Raw genomic sequence first — 16,383 nt, forward strand, 5'->3', positions numbered from 1 at the left:
GGTGATTTCGATTACTGGTCGATGACTCATTTGTTGAACGAGATTCACCACGGTGTCTCCTGTTGATCCAAACCCTTTGGCTCCGCGTTCAGGAGCGCTTCGAAAAATGTCTTTCTCAGTTGCCACCTTTTGAAGCAACACCAGTTGAGCAATTCTTGTTCCCTTTTTGATTGTAAGTGGAGGAGCTAGAGTGTAGGCACACACTTGGATTTCACCCGTGTAATCAGCATCGATGACTCCTGGGAGAACAATAAGTCCTGCCATTCCAGCAGATGATCTCCCAATCAACAAAACACCAAGTGCACTGGTAGCAGAATAAATGGGGCCTGTGACTCCGGTTGGGATTTTGCGGACACTGGTGTCGATGAGTGTGACATCTACTGATGCTGCCAGATCGAGTCCCAGGCTTCCTCGGGTTGCTGGTGGGTTGAGCTGCTGAATAGAGTTGGGCCGGCAACTTGTGTCCTCGCGCGGCGGCTCCTCGCACTCTTGATCGCGTTTTTTGCAAAGCGACATACCGAGGTAGCATGCTTGTTTGATTGGCAGTGATCGCACCACACAGTAGCTGGGCAGGATTTTCGCAAGTGTCCTCTGTTGCCACATCGAAAACAGATGCCTGGAGGTGTGAGGAAGGGTTTGCATCCACTTCCTAGCTTGCTAACAGCGGCAGCAATTAAACTCGTGGTTGGCTTGATGGCTTCTGCAACAGCATTGGCTACTAGCTGTCCTTGCTGCGTTTGATTTATTCGCAGGGCAATATCTAGCATGTCTCCCACGTCTGCTTGCTTTGGGAGTGTGGCAAGAATAGGCTTTATCTTTGAGTTGGCGTTCTCAAAAGCCAGCAGTTTAAACATGTTCTGCTTTGCTTCTTCTGTCATGTCATTCTGAGCTTTAAGGGCTGCTGACAGACGATCGATGAATTGAGAATACAGTTCCGTGAGGCCTTGCCGTATTGTGGTGAAGGAAGGATGAGGTTTGGAGTCAGGCACAGCATTAAAGGCTTGACGAGCGAGCTGTGCAGACAAATGATGCATTGCAAGAGGGTAGTTTAATTGCACGGTCATATGATTGAAAACTCCTGAACCGGTGAGCATGTCAGGATTAAGTCCATACAATACATCATTTGGATCTCGATTAGCTTCTAGGACTGCTAACCTCTTCCATTCCTTCTCCCACACCATAAGCTGTGATGGAGTTAAAAGCAGGCGTGCGAGATTCTGGCTGTCTGTGGGACTGTTAACATCAGAAGTGAACAGCCAGTCCAATGCAGTGTTTGCAGCTTCGGATTTGATGCCATTCTCAGTGACTGTCTTTTTAGCTTGCTGCAAGATCTTCCAGTCATGCTGTTCATAACATGGATTCTGCTGATCATACAAAATGGGACAAGCAATTGCCCCTGCTGCTTGCCACTCTCCTTCAAGGATTGCATCTCGAATGATGCCGGACCACCTCTGCTGTGCTCTGTGCTTTCTGTTTTCTCCCTCCAAGGTGACAGAGCTGGAACATGGCTGTGGTGTTGGCAGTATTTCCAAAGGTGGAGCAGATGGTTCAGGACGCAGCATATCCTGTAGCTGTTGGACTGACTCTGCTCCTTGTCTCGGTGTTTGCTGCAGAGCTGCTTTCTCTTGCTGAGGCTGCGTTTTATTTGTACATAGGGTTTGTTCAGTTCGAACTTGGAGCTGCTGTACAAGCTGCTCTATTTGATGTTGCCATCCCAGTAGCTCCTTCTTTGTCGCTGCGCTGTCATTAGTTGGCTCTGCTCCCGCTGCAAGCCGTCTGTCATCGGAATGCATAGAGATGTCGTCATCGGAGGGGAGAGGGATGTCCTGCGGTCTTCCCCAGTGAACGGTAGATGGCATCGAAGGGTAGATCTTCGGTTTGCACTTTGCGGCTCTCGTGTCTGCTGACGTATCAGGCTCCGCCTGGCTGGAGCTGGCGCCCGCTCCTTCCGGGGGAGCCGTCATTTCTACATCCGCATTCGGCAGGGTAACTTCCGGCTTAGGCTCTGCCGGCGCGGCCGAAGCGGCAGCGTGCTCTGCCTGCACGGCCAGAACTGCGGAGTGCTCCGCCGGCGCGGCCGAAGCCGCATCGGCGCACCCCTGGGATTTTAAAAATTCCGACACGGTGCTACACTGCCTCCCTGTAAGCCCCTTCGCTGGCCGGACATGCCCCACCCCGAAAAATGCACTCAAACAACTCGTAGACTCGGCAGGGGGTGATTGCGGCGCGTCTGTCTCGGGCGGCGCCATGGCGTCTATGGCAGCTGCTGCTACTGAGGACTCTGCTTTCATATCCCGTAAGGCATTTAACACAAGTTTCCAAACCGAACCGAGGGCTACTACGTCTTTACTCTTTCCCGTAATTGCCGTGTCCCACATCAGATTCCCGACATCAATCCACTCTTCCACTGCAAAAAGCAGTGAGGGCACTGCAAAATGCCCACGATTTTTTGCCCATATAATGAGCTTATCCAGGTCCTTTTCCCTGGCTGCTTCACCTCGTTTAACGAGGATACCGAGAAGCAGTTTTTTCGCTGCCGCAAACTCTGTCTCCATGCCGATGGCACCCTGCAAGGGGGAAGGTCGCGACCCCTCTACAGCGCCCTTGCCTTCCTGGGCTCCCCCCAGCAGCCCTACTTCCACGTCTAACCGCTCCGCGTCTCACCGCGCTCAGGCTGCCTATTTGGTGCCGATCCAAGCCCACAATGTAGCGCCCAGATCCACTCCAATGACTCCAAAGCCCTTCTGCCCGCAGGGATGTCTCTGGTCGGAGCGCCAAATGTTGAGAGACCCCCGAGCTGTTCACCAGTCTTCACAGAAGTAATTGTGAATGCCAATTTATTTTTATCTCTAGCACACTTTTATAGGGTTTTACAGGGTCCGCGGGCAAAGCAAACTACTATTGGTTGGTACACACAGGTTTACATTCTTGTCTTGGTACACAGGAACATTGTTTTACTTTCTACAGGCAAGTTTCAAGGATTTTAGCCTTTAATATTGCTGCTTAACCCAGAGGCTGGTTTGTGCAGACAGGCTTTTACCAATATATCATGTCCCCCATCTGCTAAAAAACTCTCTATAGTAGATGGGACCCTCTAGATCACCTACCCTTCCTCCTGCATACCCAATAGGACCCCAGACTTCTTCCCCCAATTCCCTGGTCTTTTCCTCTTCACAAGCCCTCTCAACCTTCGCATCACCCACACTAGACCCTCCTATTCCCAATTCAAATCCTTTCCACCCGAACCAATCCCCCTCTACATCTTCAGCCTCTTCTACCCTCCCAATACCCTTTTCCTCAACCCCACCACCGTTGGTGGCCCTGGTCCCTTCTAATCTACTTGCTACCGCTTCCTTACCTCCAGAAATCCCTATATCAGACCAAGTTTCCTCTCCCTCGCCTGCTACTGTCCCTTTGCCTCCTCCCAACTGGGAATTGAGTACTGGGCATCTCAAAAGGGACTGCAAGAAACTATCCATGGATGAGGCAATAGCTAGAGAGCAGGATGCCATGGAGAAAATCTTAAGGGGAGAGGAAGGTGATGATTAGGGGTATCAGGGGCTGTATGTAATAGGGGACCCTATGAAACACTGAGAAGAGCCCCTGGTAAAATTTGAGGTGGGTCCCCAGAGTGAGGAATTTGAATTTTTGGCAGACACGGGGGCAGACCATTCAAGTTTGAACAAGCCCCCAGCTGGAATGTTTTTGAGTAACAAAGTTTGTGAGGTGTCAGGAGCTGAGGGAAAACCCTTCATGGCTCCTGTGATAAAAAATGTTGACGTGAAGGGAAATTCTCAGCAGTGCTATGCAGACTTTGTGTATCTACCAGACTTGGAGACTAACCTACTGGGAAGAGACTTGCAGGTGTAGTTGGAGGTGGGAATAATCCCAGTGAATGGAAAAATGGCGGTCCATATGATGAAGTTAACAATGGAAGATATAGAAGAAATCAACCCTGAGATTTGGGCAGAAGAAGGAAAGTTTGGGTATTTAGACATTTCCCCAATAAAGACTGAAATCCAGAAGGGAACCCCTATTATCAGAATCAGGCAGTACCCAATGTCCCTAGGGGGCAGAGCTGAGGAAGGGACTGCATATGGGGTTCTAACCCAGAAGTGGGGAGGATTTCGTAAGCCCATAGCCTATTTATCTAAATTGCTGGACCCGGTAGCTCATGGGTGGCCCACCTGTGTGCAATCAATAGCTGCTGCTGCCATTCTAATAGAAGAGGCCCAAAAGCTAACCCTACAAGGTAAAATCAGAGTACACACACCACATGATTTAAAAACAATCTTGATCCGGAAGGCTCAACAGTGGCTGACAGATGCCGGGATATTGAAATATGAAGTCATCCTAATGGAAACCAGCAATTTGGAGCTAGTAATGTCCAAGAGCTTGAACCTGGCACAGTTTTTATCGGGGGAGCCTCTGCCAAAATTAGAACATAACTGCTTGGAATTGGAAAATCTCCAAACTAAAGTGAGGGAGGATATGGGAGATGTGCCCCTCCCCTATGGGAAGGTACTATTCACTGATGGTTCCTCCAAGGTGGTGGAGGGGAAAAGATATTCAGGTTATGCAGTGTTCATAGAAGCAGGAGAAGGAAAACTAGAAGCTCTAGAAAAAAGGGAGACTACCCCCCCGTTGATCAGCTCAGTGCTGTGAGGTTCATGCTCTAAACAGGGGTCTGGACTTGTTAGAGAAAGAAAAAGGGACAATCTATACAGATTCAAAGTATGCCTTTGGGATAGTCCATACCTTTGTTAAGATCTGAGAAGAGAGAGGCTACCTGAACTCCAAAGGGAAGAACCTGTCACATGAAGGGCTGATTAGATCAGTATTAGAGTCCCTGACTAAACCCACAGAGATTGCAGTGGTCCACACAAAGGGGCATCAGAAGGGAGACTCCTTAGAAAGCAGAGGGAACTGACTTGCCGATCAAGCGGCTGAAGAAGTGGCCTTGGATCCAGAAGAACCAGTAAAAATTTTTAAACTGGACGAGTTAATGACTCAAGAGATTGGAAGGAAGGGACCAATATTTAGTAAGAAAGAGTGGGAAGTAATAAAGAAACTAGAATTATCTCAAGGGGAGCAAGGGGAATGGTTAACCTCAGGTGGGCGAAAGTTTCTAAACAAGGCCTTAGCCTGAAAAATACTAAATGAGATGCATGAACAGACTCATTGGGGAACCCAAGGGTTGTGTGATCGTTTCCTGAGGGAAAACCTATGCTTTGGAGTTTATGATCTAGCAAGGGCCATAACAAAGGGGTGTGTAATATGCCAAAAGGTAAACCAGAAAGTAGTGAGAAAAGCTGAACCTGGGTGTCATGATCCGCAAGGTGGGATTCGTGATGTGGTTCTTTTAGTCGGTCTTAGAGTTGTCGTGGTTTTAAACCAGTAACAAAGATTACTTATGTTTTGCTGTGAGATATGGATTAAAATAAGAGTAAAACAGGCTTAAAACTTAAAAGGAATAAAGACAGTTTATTAACAAACTACTAGAATAAGAATACCAGAATAAACTTTCAGAAAACTCTTTTACTTCTCACTACTTGACTATTTCTTTGTACACATAACAACATAGAGACAAAAAATTTTAGAATCTTGGTGGTCAAAAACAGTCTCAATTTCTAGAGTCTTTTCATCAGTCCCCGTAGAGAAACAGAAGTCTCTTTCTGCCAATTTATGAAGTTTCTAGAGTCTACTCCTCCCATCCCACACTACTCCGAGGTGTGCATGGGTCAAATGAGTCCAGGGATGTTATTTTTAAGGATAAGTTATTCAAAGGTAGAAATCTTCTTCATTTGTTTCTGTGAGCCTTCCTGGAAAACAGCCATCCCCTTGGCTCCTTTAAGGCTTTAAAATCTTCACTTCATTCGTAAGTTCCAGCAACCCACAGTATCACAACCACTCTCTCTCTTTTCTCTAAAGTCCACACTTTGAATACTCTATTCCTCCCATACTCTAGTCATGAATTAAAGGAGTCTTTTAAACTATTGTCCATCTCCATAGCTGTAACAGAAAGATATTTCAGCTGTAAAGCATCTTCTTATTCCCTCTTTCTTATTTAAACTTAACTCTTTTCTTCACTGTTTTTAGTAGTTCTATGATGTCTTTTGCATGTTGATTGTCTCTCTTTCTTTGTCTTTCTGAGAAAAAAAAGAGTAATCTGTACGTCTATCAGGTAGTAAAAAAATTAAAGCCTTAGAAAAGCTGCAAGAGTTCATGGTGTCAGGTTTCAGTCCAGCAGCAGAAACTGAAAACCAAGCTCGGCTGACCAGCTCTGCTTCTTCCCCCCCCCCCCGCCCCCCCGCCTCCCTGTGGCCTTGTCCAGCCTGGAGGGGGGGGAAAGCCAAGACAGAGCCTTGTTACCTGATCAGCAGTCGGAAATCAAAAAGAGCGAAACAGCTTGGAATGTACTTCTTAAGGAGGTGTTTACAAGTTGAATTCACTTTTTAATGGTCAGAACGGCTGTCAATTCTTGGAAATGACTGATAATTGGTCTGGAAGAAAAACTCCCATCAGCCACCAGTAGCTTCAACTTCCCCTCTTTTTACTCTGTCTTAAAGGTGAAGCTACCCCAGGACAGAGTACAAAAGATTATCAGCAAACCAGGGACTTAAACAGCAAAACACTTTATTGAGTGCTCATCAGCACTAGTATGCGATAGAGGGAAAAGAAGAGAGAGGAAAGCATAAGAAAAAGAGAGTAAAGGGATTATAACTACCAACGTCAAAGTCCACTCAGCCGTCCACCGACACAGAGTCTTCTGTCCGTTGGGGAGATCTCAAATGAAAGTAAGTTTTGGGGTGTATTTTATAGTCTTTTACAAAGCGAGGGGCACAGGGCCAAAACCAGAGGAGATTGATGACCATTGTGATGAAACCCATTGCTCAGGGGGGCAGGTGTGGGGTACAAGTCTCTACTCGCCAGCAGGAGCGAGAGCAGTGTACTGTGGTAGCACAGCAAGCACACCTGCAAACAATCACTTGGCAAACATCCACCTCAACTAGGCCAGAGCCCCTGTACTGAGTCCCTTGTGATGTTCAGGGTCTTTGCAGCTGTTGTGAGACAGATAGGAGAATCTTTGGACTGTCTCTTACACTGGGGGAAGAGAGTTAGCCATGAGACCATTTCAGAGTGTGCAAGTAGACTTCACGGAAATGCCTCCCATACAAGGATATAAACACCTATTGGTGATAGTTGACCATCTAACCCATTGGGTAGAGACATTCCCCACAAAAAGAGAAACAGCAAAAGAGGTCGCCCGGGTAATACTGGAAAGTATTATCCCCAGATATGGGTTAGTTACTACCATTGACTCAGACAGGGGATCCCATTTCACCTCCCAAGCCTTACAGGCCATTATAAAAGCCCTGGGAATAAAGTGGAGGCTGCACACTCCATGGCACCCCCAGGGTTTGGGTCGGGTGGAACATATGAACAAGACTTTGAAAAATGTGTTAGCAAAACTAATAGCTGAGACCCAGATGAACTGGTTAAAGTGCTTGCCCCTCGCCCTCCTGAGGATGAGAACCAGGCCACGATCTGACCTTGGGGCCTCCCCATACGAAATGATGTTTGGGCTCCCCTTTCTAATGACCCCTTACAGCACTGGAGATCATACAGAAGGGGAAGAAATGGCTAAAAAGTACCTAGAGACAATTGGGAGGACCCTAAACAATTTAAGTAAGAGAGGATACCTCCACCAAATCTTCCCACTTGACACAAATATCCACCAGATCAATCCGGGGGATTGGGTGTTGATCAAATCCTGGAAAGATATCCCCTTAAGCCCAGTATTTGAAGGTCCCTTCCAGGTCCTGCTGGTGGCCCACGCTGCCATTCAGACCCAAGAAAAGAGGTGGACTCACATCTCCTGTGTAAAAGGACCAGTACCAGCTCCTCCTGACTGTGGACAAGGCCCGGAAAAGTCCCCCACGAGTTTTCCCGAATGGACTGCAATTACGGATCCTACCAGTCTAAAAGTGACTCTTAAGAGGCAGCCAGAAATAGACTGAAAAATAGACAAAGACTGCAGAACTCTGTTAAGCAGGCTTGTTTGAGTGGGAGTGTTATTGAAGTTAATATACATTGGTTAAGTTGTTGTGGTTGTTGCTGTTAAGTGTTTTGATGTTAATAAAGTTGATTGACTAGGAACCCCCCCCCCCCATTAACTTCTCCCACAGACCATTCTCCAAAAAGGCAGCTAAATTAAGAAAAAGGTGGGAAGAGAAGGATCATACCACCTTTCCTGATCCCTCCAAAACCTAAGAGGCAAGACTGGGTGAGGCTAAAGAGGACGGTGGGCCATGAAGCTCCCTAAAACAAAACTAGCTCATACTGAGCTCTTAGGTGGACTGATGTTGGTCCAGCTGGTGAGCTTTGGGATAAGGGGCAGTGGAGAAGTATGTACGAAGTGCTACTACCCCCTTTATGATGGAGAGGATCTAGGATCACTGATGAGGGTCCACACAAACATCAATCCCACCTGTTTTGACCATACTCAATTGGAAACCTGCCAGGAAGAAGGAAAGACATACTGGTTTACTAGACATACTGCCTCATTTAGGCAGCGCCTGCTTGGAGAAGCCTGGTTCTGCTTTGAACGTGAAGGACTGAATGATGTAATAAAGGAAAAACAATTGAGGATAAAGAAAGGTAATCTGGATGAAACACTGTGTAAGAATCTATTCATTGACCTGATGGAGAAAATCAGCAAAGAGTTAAACTTAACCAATTGTAGGGTATGTGGGAACACCTAGATGTCGAATATTTGGCTGTGGGAGGGGATCAGCCTGGCACCTTTAGACATTTTAAGGTAGAAATTAACTGAGCAGAAACCTCAGACAGGGAACAGGGGACGAGAACAATGGGACCTGAAAGCAAGAGTGATCGGGGAAGAATGCATTAAAAGGATAGGGGAAAGATACAAAACCCCTGTGGGAAAAATGGCCTGCAAGAGATATCTAATTGTGAAAGACTCAGGTAGCAGGTGGATCCCCCAAGAACCAAACAGGTATTGGGCCATTGGGAAAAAGGAAAGGGGGTGTATTTATCATGAGGGGTACAGACTGCATGAGTGCACAGACAGAGGTATAAACCCTTTTTGGGGGTTAAAAGAACTCTCAAAATATTGGGAATATCCTACAGACACACAGGACACGTTTTGAAAAGCCCCTGAGTATTTATTTTGGATTTGTGGGAGCACGGCCTATACCCACCTCTCAGGGGATTGGGCGGGAAGCTGCACAATTGGGATAACCAAGCCTGCTTTTTTTCTCCTACCTAAAGAATCAGAGTCATACCTGGGAGTCCCCTTGTATGATAACTTAAAAAAGGGCAGTTGAAAGAGGAGGTAATGGACTTAGGAAGTAATCAGAAATGGAAGGGGAAGATCTGGACCCCCGAAGAATAATCAAGACCTATGGACAGGCCACCTGGGCCCAGGATGGATCCTGGGGGTATCATACCCCAGTCTATATGTTAAATTGAATCATCTGTCTCCAGGCAGTATTGGAAGTGGTGTCAAACAGAACTGCCTTTGCTTTAGACCACATCAGTACACAATTGGCACAAACAAGGGCTGTAGTCTACCAGATCTGGCTGGCGGTGGACTACCTATTGGCAGATGAAGGAGGTATAAATACAAAAAGCAGCTTATGTGGGCGCCCAGGAATGGACTCCTCTGGTGAACTCAGCCTGGTGAAATGACCTTTGGTCCTTCAAGGGAGGGTGGTGGAAAAAGGTAGTCTTTATTGCAATCTGTGCATTTGCAAGCTTTTTGTTTCTACCCTGTTTACTCTCCTGTATAATCAGGATGGTGACTACCACAGTACAAGCTAGCATTCAGATCCCTGAAATAACCAATAAGCAGCAGACCAGGATCATGTTAATGGAAACTCAAAGTCAGGACCAAGAGCACAAAACTGCCAGAGAAATATATGACCAATACCAAAAATTAAGAGATATATATGCCCAAGAGCCAGAAACTAAAGGTTGATGCGGGCTAAAGCCCGATTAAAATATAAGAGGGGGATATTGTTAAGAACAATTAAAAGATTGGTAGCCATATTTCTTGTTGGACAGTTACTGTTTGTAAATTAATAGAAACCACTTACCTTGTACCCCTGTCCCAAGTTGCTGTACCCTGTTCCTCCTTCAGTCGGGCCCCGCCCCCAGTGCTCCCCTATACTTCCACATGGCAACAAATGACTCCACCTGGTATGCTAACCATGCCAACTCCCAGGAGTCTGAGCCACAACAGGAAGTAAGACCACCACATGTGGATCCCTAGAGCCAGCAAGCCGTCATACGGACAACTCACCGGACCACACCGGAGGGACTGACAGGACACCAAGCTACCTTGCAAAGCCATTTGGTTGTGTCACCATGACAGGATAGGACCCTCTTGTAGTCACCCCTGGGACTTTCAGTGAGCCAAAATGAGAAAGGTCTTCCATAGGGGTCCTGTGAGGCTGGAGACCCCAGCTGTGTCTTTGGGCAAAACTGCTTGCACCTCCTCCTTCTTGTTGTCCACAGGGAGCAGTGGTGGTGAGTGTGACCTTCTCAGGCCCCCACCCAGACTGATCAATAAAAGCTTTATAAAGAGGAGAAGAAGGTCTCCTTGCCTGTTCTTTTCAGCTGGAGGCAGAAAGAGATGGGAGCACAATTCACTATCTTGCAGCAAGAAGTTTATTTCCAAGTTCATGATATCCTTGTTAAAAATGGTGTTGGGTTTTTTAAGAGGGATTTAAGGGCTTTTCTTTGCTGAATTTGTAAGTATTTTACAGATACCACTTGGGAATTGGTTTTGTCTATTGAGTTTTGGGATGAAGGTGGACATGAGTTATGTATTTTGCAATCTGAGGGGGATTTTTGGGTCGGGGAGTATCCAATTTCTTGTTCTTTTTATAAAGTGGTTGATGGTTTGGGGAGGAGTTTGGGAAATGTTTAAAGATTGGGACGCAGTTTTTACCCCAGTTATTGTGTTCGCCCCATGTCCCTGTCCCCTCATCCCCTCAGGACAGGTCTGGAGATGGAAACTTGCCTAAAGGTGCAGGAGAGCTATCTGCCTTCTGCCATCTCTGGTCCCCTCCTAGCCCCTCCTCAGGATGGCACTGGCCCTGCCACCCTGGGCTCCAACCTAACCCTCTTTCCTATGCCCATGTGCCCAGTTCCCCCATTCAGTTCTATTGTTCAAAATGGCGCCAGCTTTGTGGGCAGATCCACTATTTTGAATGACCTGTGAGCTGGTGTGAAATTTCCCACCTCAGTCCCCCAAAATGATGCCTCTGATCTTCCTCCTCCCTTCCCCTCTCCTGCCCCTCCATCGGGCTCCATCCCTGTGTTTACCACTGCCCCCATGTTGGGCCCCTTCCCTTCCATTGGCAAGCCCCTCCCTTGCACAGCCCCCACCTCGTCCGATCTGGTCGGTCCCTGTGAAGCTGACCGGGACTGCAGGGTATCCGTCTTGGATACTGCAGACCCCAAGCACTGGGCAGTGCCTGCCAGCCAGAGCTCTCATGCCCAAGTCAGCATATTTCCCTCCTCTCTGGAGGAAGGCAGTGATTCCTCAGATTCAGATAAAGATTCTGGAGATCACTGGGTAGAGGTACAAAAACAAGCAGCTCAGGAAGGTGATTGGGATATAGCTGAAAAGTTACAAATCATAAGCAGCCCCAGTTATATTTAAAAGAGGAGGGAACCAAAAGTGGGAGTTAATTCCATATAGGGAATTGAAGGAATTATGTAAAGCACGTAAAGATTCTGGGAGGAGATCACTCCATTTTTAAAACCTTTTACAAGTAACTTCCTTAGCTCATGTCTTCGTACCACATGACGTGGCATGTTATGTCTCTCCTCCTCTCACCCACGGAGTTTCTGCTGTGGGAATCAATTTGGAATAAACAACTAAAAGCATTGTTAAATAATTGCAAAAGTGAGGATGGACAGGCTCTTTTGACTTTAGAGCAATTAAGTGGAGATGGTGACTTCGATAAGCCACAAGAGCAGGCACAATATATCCCCAGGGCTGTTCTAGAGGACATTAAAAATGCTGCCCAGAATGCTTTATTCTTTATTCTTTATTCTTTATTCCCACAACAAAGTTTCTCTGACATTTGCCAGGGCATTGATGAGACATTTATTAAATTTATAGACAGACTAAAGGACACTATTGATAAGCAAATTGACTGCCTAAGGACTAAAGAGGAGCTGCTCAGCAAGCTAGCAGTGTCAAACGTGAATGTGGAATGCAAAACGATTATACGAACACTCCCTCCAGAACCTGAACCCACCATTCAGCAAATGGTGGAAGCCTGCACCCGTCTCACAACTACAGAACAATATGGTAGCCCCAGCAGTCAGCAGAGGAGTAGCTGAAGCCTTCGTAGCACAGAATAAACAAAATATGAGATGCTTTAAGTTCAGTGAACTGGGCCACCTGAAGGAGGAATGTGATAAAGACATTTTGCAAAAACACTCCTCCACTGGTTGTCCCTTTGCTGCATGCTTAGACTGTAAGGAATATTTCAAGGAATGTTTTAAACACTGTCCTTAGTTCCAATCTCACCAGCAGGTCCAGCATCATCTGTCTTACCAGCGGCACCAGTGAAACTTCTGGCCAAGTGCAGGGCAGCCCTGTGCTATGACACCAAATGCCAAGCCATCCTGCCCCTCTCTCCCCACCATCTTGCAGAGTCGAGGCACTGAGAGATCATCTGTGACAACACCTACTATAAAAAGAGCTCCGACTCTCCGAGGCCTACCAACAGGTTCAGGCACAGACACAGTGCACACTGGTAAGTGACCTTTCCATCTGGTTTGATGATGAGGTGATGCACCACATTCCAGCTGGTAAATTTGGACCTTCTGATGGACCAAGGGACGTTTCAATTATAGGGGACTCTGTTAATAGACCGGATGGTCTACAGCTACTTCCAGAAGTCCAAACAGTAAGACCAAGGGATGAGATTACAATGACTGTCATATGTGTAGACCTGCCTTGATTTTTGCCTAAGGGCACATCCATCGCCCAAGTTTTTCTCATAGCCACTTGGACTGACCTTTTGCTGGAAAATGGTATGGCTTTTTAGGCAGAGGTGGTAGGCCAGATGTCTTATAGAGTGTGGCTTGTGTGGCAAAGAGGACAAAGTTTATCTTCCAGGTGTGGCAGATACCAGAGCAGATGTGACCATCATTGCCAGCCACAGGGCTGGGAGCTAGTGCCAGCCAATGCAGTCATCTCTGGGATTGGAGGAACTGCCACCTCTATGCGGAGCAAACCCACAATCCTTATTAAAGGTACTGACGGTCAGATTGCCACAGTAAGACCTTTTGTAGTAAAGGCACCTATCAACTTATGGGGCAGGGACCTATTGTCTCAATAAGGGGCAAGGCTGAAAATCCCCTCACCACAGTGACTTTTAGCTGGGGTCACTGTGGAGCGCTCCACCACACCACTCATATGGAAAACTGATCAACCAGAGTGGATTGACCAGTGGCCCCTCTCAGAAATAAAGTTAAAGGTGCTCGAGTCCCTAGTGCAAGAGCAGTTGTCCAAGGGCCACATAGTACCATCCACTAGCCCTTGGAACACCCTTGTCTTTGTCATTCATAAACCACACAAAGAAAAGTGGAGGCTTCTGCAAGACTTCAAGATGGTCAATGAGGTCATTGAAGACATGGGCTCTCTGCAGCCTGGCATACCCTCATCCTCAATGCTCCTGAGAGAGTGGAAACTGGCAGTCATTGATATCAGAGACTGCTCTTTTAACATCCCTCTCCATCTCAGAGATGCCCCAAGATTTGCATTTTTCATCCCATCAATTAATAGGCAAGCCCGTCTAAAAAGGTATCATTGGCAAGTTCTTCCCCGAGGGATGAAAAATTCTCCAGCTATCTGCCAAATGTTTGTTGCCCGCATTCTCTTGTCTATCCGAGAGAAATCTCCTGATTTTGGAAATCAATTTTGCACTATATGGATGATATTTTAATATGCACTGAGACTAATATTGGGAGATTTGTTTTCAAAAAGACTATTCAAGACATTGAAGGAGCAGGATTTGAAATTGCTACAGAGAAGATTCAACACACCTGCCCTTGGACCTACCTACCTTGGATACTGGATCAGTAAAAGGACTATTGTACTCCAGCAACTCACCATCAAGGACAACCCGAGAACCATGAGAGACCTACACCAGTTATGTGGGAGCATAAACTGGGTCCGTCTGCTGCTAGGGATCACGACCGAGGACCTCGCACTCCCTTTCAACCCCCTGTGAGGCTGTGATGACCTTGACTTGCCATGAACTATCACACCTGAGGCTCAGGTGGAAATCTGAAATGTATCAGAGACACTTTTCACAATACAGGCCCACTGTGGATGCGGAGGAGCCTGCCGAGCCGGAGATCCTGGCTCTACCCTGGAGACAAGATACTTCTCTGTAAGAGAGACACAATGTGTTGCTCCCAGGGATCTTTGAGTTAGATATGTTAAACTGTTGTGGCCCATTGGTGTTCCCCCCTGCTGTCCCACCCCAATACAGGTATCTCGGGCTTCCCCCCACCCCTCTCCTCCCTTATAAATATCCCGGGTTTTCCACTGTTTGGTAGATTAGCTGTTGCTGGCACCCTTCACCGAAGCTCTGTCTGAATAAAGGTTTGTGCTTAGCGGAACGCTGAACCAGCTTTCTCATCCCTGCTTCCCGTGTCGCCTGCCCGCCGCCACTGAGCCGAGCTGAAATCACTCGACTGTCCGAGGCTGCTCACGCTCTTCAGCCCAGCCCTTTTCAGGGCTGCCTCTAGAGAAGTCGCGGTGCTCCGGGCTTTCCATCGCCGCGCCAACTGGCGTCTCAACGTGAGGCCTTCAAAGGAGCCCTGAAGAAGCGTCCGCCTGCAGCTTTAACTGCGAGGCGCGCCGCCGTTTGAGCCGCCGCCCCTCGAGGAAGCTTGCTTGCGTTTTAGCAAGAGGCGATCCAAGAGGCTGCGACCGGGACCCTCGTCTGACCATCTGGGGCAAGGAAAAGCCCCTGAGGACTGGCCGCCCAGGTGACCACCCACCCAGCAGCTTTTTTTCGCCCGCCTGCATCTGCCAAAGAGAAATTGTAAGTCGACCCTGTGAAGGGTTTTTTTGGGCTTTTTTCTTTTTCTTTTTCTTTGCTGTTTTACTGCTGGGTGGGGACTGAAAAAGGATGGGGAACCAGCCCTCCATATTGAGGTTGACCCCACCTGAGAGGGACTTTTATATCCAAGTTGTAAATACCCTAAAAGTGGGAAATTTTAAGTTTTCTAAAGGGGATTTAAAGAGATTTATTCATTGGGTTTTTAAACATTTTAAGATTAATTCGGATTCTGCTAAATCAGGAATTTTTTGGGATAATGTGGGAAGAAAGTTATATACAGTTCAAGCTAAGGGAGATCTTTCTGTTGCAAAATTCTTTCCAGTGTTTCAAAATATTATTTTCTCATTGGAAAAAGAGGGGAAAAAAGGAAGAGGGAGTTTTGGGTCCCCAGTTGAACCCCCCAACCCCGTCAGCCCCTCCAGATGTCCCTGAACCCCTTTCTCTATCTGAGAGCCAGTCAGCGGGTGGACACTGCCCCCGGGAACAGAGCTGCTGCCGTCTCCCTGACACCTCCCTGCCGTCTCTCTACCCGTACCAGGGTGGCAATGGCCATGCCGCTCTGGGTCTTTCCCCTACCCTTTCTCCTATGCCCTCACACCCGGTTGTGTCCCCCCCAGTTCCTAGCGTTAGCACAGATGGCGCCAGCAGCGTGGCCAGCCCCGCCATTTTGTCCCACTCCCACCCCGGTTTTCCCGCCCTCGATGCCCAAAATGGCCACTTTCCCGCCTTCACCCCTTCTCTTCCTGCCGCGTCCTGCGGCTCCTCCCCCCCCACTGCGTCGTTGGGTGTAACCGCGTCGGGCCCTCCCCCATCCATCGGGAAACCCCTCCCCGTCGCGGGCCCTGCTCCTGTCCCTTCGTACCGGGCCCCCGCCCTCAGCGGCGCTCCCGCTCCAGGGTCCCTGTGCCCCGGAGGCCGGGACGGCTCCGGCCGGAGCGGGGCCACCCCCGCTTCCCCACCCGGCCACAAAAGGGCCAGCTCTAGACACCCGAGCCAGCCCCGCGCTGCCAGCAAGCGCCCCCCATCTCCACTAGGAGATGAGAGCAGTGAATCTTCTTATTCAGATTCTGAGTATGAAGACCACTGGGCTGAGGTACAGAGGGAAGCCACACGAGCGGGGAACTCAGCTCTGTCCCAGAAAATACTTGCCTTTCCTGTAATAATGAGGAGAGACAGGACAGGGGCACAGGTTGCTGCATGGGAGTCCCTTCACTATAGGGAACTGCAAGAACTTTGCAAAGCTGCCAAGGAACATTGC

The 16,383-nt window shown here is 48.0% G+C and overlaps 1 long non-coding RNA gene across 1 annotated transcript in view; it reads left to right on the forward strand.

Annotated features, from left to right (window-relative positions):
* Positions 1–15,523, forward strand: part of LOC131584877 (uncharacterized) — a 38,621-nt gene extending 23,098 nt beyond the window's left edge. Inside the window, exons 2-3 of the long non-coding RNA XR_009278821.1 lie at positions 12,578–12,803; positions 13,157–15,523. This is a non-coding gene — a long non-coding RNA (uncharacterized LOC131584877). The remainder of the gene's footprint in view (positions 1–12,577; positions 12,804–13,156) is intronic.
* Positions 15,524–16,383: the final 860 nt, after the last annotated feature.

This window comes from Poecile atricapillus, chromosome 15 (genome assembly GCF_030490865.1).
Source record: "Poecile atricapillus isolate bPoeAtr1 chromosome 15, bPoeAtr1.hap1, whole genome shotgun sequence".
Taxonomy (NCBI): Eukaryota; Metazoa; Chordata; class Aves; order Passeriformes; family Paridae; genus Poecile; species Poecile atricapillus.